Raw genomic sequence first — 7,810 nt, 5'->3', positions numbered from 1 at the left:
TCACCCATTTTTTAATATTTCCCCCCAACCCTCAATATTACTCATCTTCTTTCTACTTCTTCTTCAAACATCTCTGCTCCATTGTAATAGCATTCCTTTTTCTAATTATTAGTTGTAATTATTTGAAGTCAGATTAAGTGGGTTCTCAGTTGTAAGAAAATGAATAAAAGAAGTAATGAAGATCGTGAAAAATGAAAAAATTGCCATTATAACTCTAAAAAGATTCACCATCACCACGACGCCACCGCCTCGAGTCAAGAAAACTAGATCTTCTTCAATGGCGACGTTATAGGTGACACAAGACCAGGTTTCCATCTTTGATGCATTGTTAACAAATGAAATCCTCGTGATGCAAAAGGTCATCAAGAATGTTTTGCTGCATCCGAACGTGACTGGCCTCCACGATGTTTACAAAAATCAAAGCGACATTCACTTAGTACTGGAGATCAGCTCTGACAGTGAGTTGTTTGATCGACTCATCGTGGAAATGAGGTACTCGGAGGTTGATGCGATCGTAGTGGTGCGATAGATTGCACAAATCGCAGGGGCTAACGGTGATTTATAAGACAAAAATTGTTCATAGGGATTTAGAATCGAAAAATTACTTGTTCTTGAGCAAAAACAAAGATTCGACGTTAAAGATCATGGATTTTGGATTGAATTCAGTGGATGAATTCAATGATCCAGTTATCGGGTTGTTTGGATCCATTGATTATGTTTCACCAGAGGCACTTTCTAAAGGGAAATATCCGGTTATCGGTTATTTGGATCCATTGATTTCTCTTCTTGTTCCTTGTTGGATTTGGCATTCTACAATCTCAATCTATGTAAATTGAATTTTAGTTTGTATAAATGAGATTACCTAGCTTCATTTTATCTCTAGATGCCTATACTCTCATTTTCTCTGAACTTTTGGTGTAATTAATTGTTATTGGAAGTTGAAAATCTTGTATTATTCTTGAGATAAGTATTTTGTCTAAATTTTAGGGGTTAAAATAAAAATTAAATCATTTTACTAATGGGTCATGTAATCAAACTAACGACATTCAACGTCCAAGTGACCAAAACTTAATAAAACAATAACATAAGTGACAAAAACTTAATGAAACAATAACATAAGTGACCAAAGTTTATTTTATTTTTTTGAAATTGGTGAGCAAAAGTGTACAAATATGAAAGGAAAGTGACCAAAATTTAGTCTAAGTATTATCTACGTAGAAATGATATAATTTTAATTTTGCAAAAGGGGTGCCTAAGGCCTCAGTACTTTTGGAAAAGAAATAACCAATGTGACCCTCGAACTTTTTTACACTCAATGTGACCTTTGAACTTAGAAAAAGAAGTGGCTCTTTGACCAATGGTTTTCGTTATTGACTGTTACAATAATGATATAACACTTCACGAAATTGACATGGCAGTCCACAGTGTTGACGTGGCATTCCACGGTGGTTGGTAATGTGGCTGATGATGCGGCAAATAGGCTAAATTGATTCTTTTCAAGTTCAAGGGCCAAATTGATTTTTTAAAAGTTTAAGGGCTTATTTGATTTTTTAAATAAAAAGATTTTAAATTTAAAATATAAAAATATTAAAAAATTAAATATAAAAATACTATTAATTATTAAATAAAAATATGTTAGATTTAATTTTAAAATATTATTATTTAATTTTATTTACTATTTTATTTTCCATTGAAATTACAACAAAAGAACCAATCAAAATGGATGTTTGTGTATCAATGAAAATAAAGATAATGAGAATTCACAACTACGGGAAGCAAAACAAAATATATACATCCATAACTTTGTGTACAATTAATATTTTAATAATCCAACTCTCAAATATAAATATAAATATATTTGTCATACATGTAAAGTTATGATAACCTTTATTATATTGGTCTAAAACTTTATCATTTATCGATGTATAATTTAAGTGAATATAATATAAAAATATGACCATCAAATTATCAAAATATTAATCTATATAAAATTATGAAAATATATAAAATTACTTTAAATTTATACTAATTTATGTGAACCACACACCTCTTAATAAAAAAAAAAGTGAATTACTCATATATGATTGGAGTAATTAATGAAAGTATAACACTTTAGAGATTTTTTTATTTGATGAATAGATTGAAATAAATAAATAAAAATTAAAAATGTAAAAATTGGATTACCGAACCTCCGAGTGTTCCTATACCTTGAACAAAGTTGGAACCAATCGCATGAAAACAGAAGAAATCGTTGCTGATATCGAGCGCCACCAAAAATAATAAGACTGACTTTTGTAATTTCAATAGAAAATAAAATAATAAATTAAATCAAATAATAATATTTTTAAACTAAATGCAACATATTTTTTATTTAATAAATAATACTAATTAATTGTATTTTTATATTTAATTTTTAATATTTTATATTTTATATTTAAAATTTAAAATATTTTTATTTTTAAAAAAACAAATAAGCCCTTGAGTTTTCTAAAAAATCAATTTAGCCCGTCTGTTACATCATCAGCTACATCACCAGTCACCGTGGACTTCAACATCAACATCGTAATGATCAACGACGAAAATCGTCGGTCAAATGACCACATTAAATTCTTTTTCTAAGTTTGAGGGCCATATTTAGTGCAAAAAAAATTCGATGACCACTTTATTTTATTCATAAGTACAAAGGCTTCATATCCATTTTATCTTTTAATTATATATATTTATCATGTTACATTAGTAAATTGTTAAATGTTTAAAGACCATAAACCTTTAGTGACCACATCTTCGTTAAAACAAAAATAAAGTAATCAAATATTATGTTTTTAAATTCAATAATAAAAAATTTATAAAACTCAAACAAAAGTGATTAACTCTATAGTTTACCCTAAAATTATTATAGCTTACACTTTTAATCAAATTTAAATTATTTAGAATTATTTTAGTATGAAAATAATATTTTTTGTATTAAATTATCAAAAGAGACGAAAGTTGAAACCTTTCTAATTAATATTCAATTATAAATAAAGTTAATTACCCTTTAAATCCTATAAAATTTTAAAATATTCATAAATGCATAAGAATATGTATAAAGAAAGATTGGCTCTTGTCCAATTCATACCGAAAGTCTGGTCCAAACATGGACAGATAATAGAACTCGTCGCAAATGATACTGAAGAAGAGAGAGTGCCCAACAAGAAAGAAACACAACCAAAAGAAGAGCCCATCTTCTTCATAACTCGGATTCGGATAGAACAATAAACTCAATCCCTCGTGTTCCACTTCACAGTTCTTAGTTCTCATCCAGAAGCAGAAATTTGAAGAACAAAAGAAAGAAATGACAACGGTGTCTGCATTTTCAACACCTTCACGTTTAATATCCAAAACCCATTTTAAATCTCCTAAAAACCTCTCCTTTTATCCTAATTCCATCCTTTTTCAGACGAAAGTTTGCTCCTTTTCTTCCAACTGCTTATCCTTATCCTTCAGAAAGACCAAAACTCTTTATGGGACTTGGAAACTCAAGTCTGCTGAAGAAGGAGAAACAGCTGTTTCCCAATAACAGGAGCCTGCTGTTGCTGAGCAACAAGACTCGGGTTCTGTTCCTGTCTCTCCTTCAGACACTCTCAGAATGTACTTCCAGGTATTGGATTTTCTTTTATATATATATATACCATTTCTGTATTTTTTAATGCTATTTTGGTCCGCTAAAAAGGAAATTGAACTATTGTGATTCAAAGCTGGCTTCTTTTATATGTGAACTATCAATGTCCCTCTGTTGATGCAATCGAATTTTGTCTGTTGAGTGAATTAAGTTGAGGTTCTAAGTTTTATCTTGCTAATCATGTACAAGTTCACTTTGTCTTTTAGTTTTTTGTCAAGTGATGGGGAGCTGTTATTATATTTTTCAAAAGGTTGCTTTAGATAATGCTGTATTTTGAACTTCTTTCTCATTTATGCTTAAATGTTTAACTATATGTTACTGAATTCTGGAAAAATGTATAATGCTTTGTGATATTTAAATAATCTCCACTAGGGGAGCTTCTTTCTATTACTTAACGCATAGAGTTTGAATTCTTGATAGCAGAAATTGGTTTCATTGACTAGTCTTGCTTGAAATTGTCTATATGGTTATATGTATCTGCAAATTTCTTCCCTTGGAACTATTCATTCATAGGTCAGTATTAATCAGTCTTGATTGTTTGAAGGCAGATGGAATGTGGGAAAACCCAGACGATGGAAGTGGAAGTGAATAAGAAGACGATGATTATGTAGAAGAAGAAAAAGAGGAAGAGAATGACAAGTCTGGTTTTCTACAAAGAAATCCTGTTGGAGTTGTTGATAACTATACAACGAATCAGTATGAGGAAGATCTTGTCAAAGGTGGGTTTTTTTTTTCTCTATTGGAAATGAACATGCTTCTGTAGATACTTGAGTTATTTTTATAAGATTTAAATGGGAATTTTGTTTGTTTTTCTATTTAATTTGATATTCCGAGTTGCTGTTTAGTACCTAACTACATTCCATGATGATTCCCTAAGTTATTTGTGTTCTCTAACCAGGCTTGAGGGCATATTTAGTGATTCTGCATGTTATATCCAATCCTTGTGTAAAAGATATGTACATACCATGTTTCATATGCCCCCAAAATCTGAAATTAGAATGTGGTGATTTGAGTGAGACTTGACAATGATTCTTGTGGTGATAGTCATTAAAATTCCAGTTTAAATGAGCGGCCATGGAGGGGATTCATTAAATTGTAAAGCTACATTGTTTCTACCCTTTTTTTTTTGCCCTCATCCAACATTGGTGTCCAATGCATAATTGGACCCATATGAGAAAACGATCTTCTGAAAATCTCCAAATACATGGAAAACTTAGAAAACAATTTAACTTTCTTGTGTCAGACACATACACCTAGTTGATACTCATAGTCGAATCCAAATAACATAGGCAAAGATGTTGCTTTTATTGATTCAAAACCTCTTATGATTTAATTCTTGTCGAGTAAATCATGATTTCCTATCCTTTTTGTGTTGGATAGGGAGATTTACAGTTTTTTCATCTTTTACGAATCTGAAAACAACTGGTGAAGAATTAAATATTTCTTCTGATCTATAATATGATTTCATCTTTGTGTATGAAGATGTAATATTTGAATAGTCTCCGTTTAGACCCAGTCGGTATCTGGTTGGTTGATGACTTATATTGCAGCTTGATTCTGAAGCCTTCAAACTAATATAATTGACCATAGTCCGATTTCTGTTTTTGTTCCGGGCAAGCTTGGAGTTGTATCTTTAATTCATTTGCACTGGTTGACATCTTCGATGTACTTGTCAGATATCCTTGTGATATAACTACTTTTTATGTGTTATCCTAATTCCTACATATTATATTTACCAAAGATGAACTGTACAAGGATGTTTGATCATTTGCAGAGGTTGAGCAGTTTTTGGGACCCGAAGAAAAGCAATTCTGCAGCAGAATTCCTCTCCTAACCCGAGGAAATTATCGACCGTAATTTTGAATACTCTCTTGTTTTGTTGTATAACAGTTTTATTTTCAAGTATCCATAAACTTTTTACGGACTGATCATTTGATTTCTTGTGAACCGGATTTCCAGGCCAAATGGAAACTGCTTCAAACTCTTGAACTATCATTGCAGATACATTCTATGGATAAGCTACTTGAAAATGGGCTAAACATAGATGAGGTGGATAAGGTAAATCTTATTCATACCAAAATTTAATATCTATATTCTGCCAGTTTTCTAGCATACAATGTCTAATTTCGGTATGATGAGACAGGATGGTCACACTGCTCTTCATAAGGCAATTATTGGTAAAAGGAGGCTGTAATCAGTCATCTTTTACGAAAAGGTGCAAATCCGCATATCAAAGATAAGGTGAGGTAACATTTTGTTATCATAAACCCGTTGCGGCTTCTTGTTCTATTCTTACGCATATTAAACTCGAATTGTATCTCTTTATCCCAATAACAGGATGGTGCTACCCCACTTCATTATGCAGTTCATGTTGGTGCTTTGCAAACTGTGAAATTATTGCTGAAATACGATGTTGATGTCAATGTTGCTGATAGAGTGAGTTGTTCATAAACTTTTTTGACACTTATATTGTATCTTGCTTGTCGCTTTGCTTCGAAGTTCTTTTGCAACCCCTTATTACAGGATGGATGGACACCATTGCACATTGCTGTGCAAAGTAGAAATAGAGATATAGCAAAAGTTTTGTTGATCAACGGTGCGGATAAGACCAGAAAAAACCAGGTAACCAATATAGTTAAAGTAACAATCTCGTTTATTTTTTCTCTTCCATGTTCGATGTTGTTGGATATTTGTTCGAGCATGTAGGGAGTTCCCTCCAATTTCTTATTATTATTTTTTAATACCGTGTCTGCCTGATACATATTTAGTTAAAAGTAAGGGGATATAACCTTCTAAAGAACTCCCAAATACATTGAAAATATCCCATGTTGGACACACGCGCATATCAGACACTCACACCTAGAGACCAAATAACATTGGGAAGCCCTATTCAGATATATAATGCCTAGTTTTCTTTATAACTAGCAACTATGAACTTCGTACAAGGGGCTGTTTAGTTAATTTCTGATTTGTATAATGAATAAATGTTCTCACTTAGTTTTCTGGTTTCGTGCATATTTCAGCACTATTTTTGGAACTTGCTGATAAATAATGTATCATTCCCTGGCTATTTTGCCATCAAATGGTTATGGTCATGGCAATGAAACATGAATCATGCAGTTTTCCTTTATAACTGTTACTCCGACTCTTTATTTTTCCTAGAAGTACTCGTGCTTGAAACTCATGTCTGATGCACTCTCTGAAATATAAAAAAAATGAAAACATATCCGTCTCGAAGACAGATGTCCTGAATTTGAGTGAGATATAGCTTTTTGTTATTGATGAATGTAAATTTGATGGTCTACTTTTGCTGCATTTCAGGATGGGAAAACTGCCTTGGATATAAGCTTGTGCTATGGAAAGGAATTCAAGTCTTATGACCTTGCCAAGTTACTGAAGATACTGCCAGCGGAGAGTTATCTATGACGAGCAACAAACATGCCTGGACTTTGAGATGTAACTTACAGTAATAAACAATTATTTTACAACGTCCAGAGGACTTGTTGGTGGGCTAATTCATCTTAAAATATATATCAAACAGAAAAATCCTTGTATGTTTTAGTTCACGATCCTGTACATGACTCTAGTGTATTCAGAAATTGCAGTGAAGAGATGCAATGGTTTTACATGGAGACTAGGAGCTGTTGGAGACTGGAAATTCCTCAGTACTTCATGCTTGCTTTCAATGACGATCATTGTGTGATGAAGACTGATACAATTGGATCCATCGCTTATCGTTGCATGTGGAATGTCAAATTTCCACATTTTAGTTAGCTGGAAGAACTGATAGTGGAATAAGGCAATAACTGATAGTAGAAGATAATTGCTTAAAGTTTCCCTTTTTATTGATGTGCTTGTCGATACATGCTCTCTACATAATTGTTATCGGGAGCACTTTTTTTATGTGTCGCCCGAATTACACGTATTTGATATGTATACGTAGTATAGAAATACGAGTTTCCAAACACCCTCCAATTAAATGGAAAAAAACCCCCCTGAAGATATTAATGCCAATACATATTTGAATTTAACAGCTTCATGTCGGAATAATTTGGTTAATTTTTTTTAGTTCTTTTGTGGTTGGTTAATTTTTTATCCAGTCATCAATACGAGTTAAGAAATAAACAAATAAATCTACCATGCAAAAAT

General features: G+C 31.9%; 1 pseudogene; it reads left to right on the top strand.

The window, feature by feature from the left end:
- Nucleotides 1-349: 349 nt before the first annotated feature.
- LOC120210132 lies at nucleotides 350-7,670 on the top strand (annotated as a pseudogene).
- The last annotated feature ends 140 nt before the right edge of the window (nucleotides 7,671-7,810 follow it).

Source organism: Hibiscus syriacus, unplaced genomic scaffold, assembly GCF_006381635.1.
Source record: "Hibiscus syriacus cultivar Baekdansim isolate YM2019G1 unplaced genomic scaffold, ASM638163v2 tig00109916_pilon, whole genome shotgun sequence".
NCBI lineage: Eukaryota > Viridiplantae > Streptophyta > Magnoliopsida > Malvales > Malvaceae > Hibiscus > Hibiscus syriacus.
The sequence above is the reverse complement of the archived record's forward strand: the minus strand, read 5'-3'. Positions and strand labels throughout refer to the sequence as shown.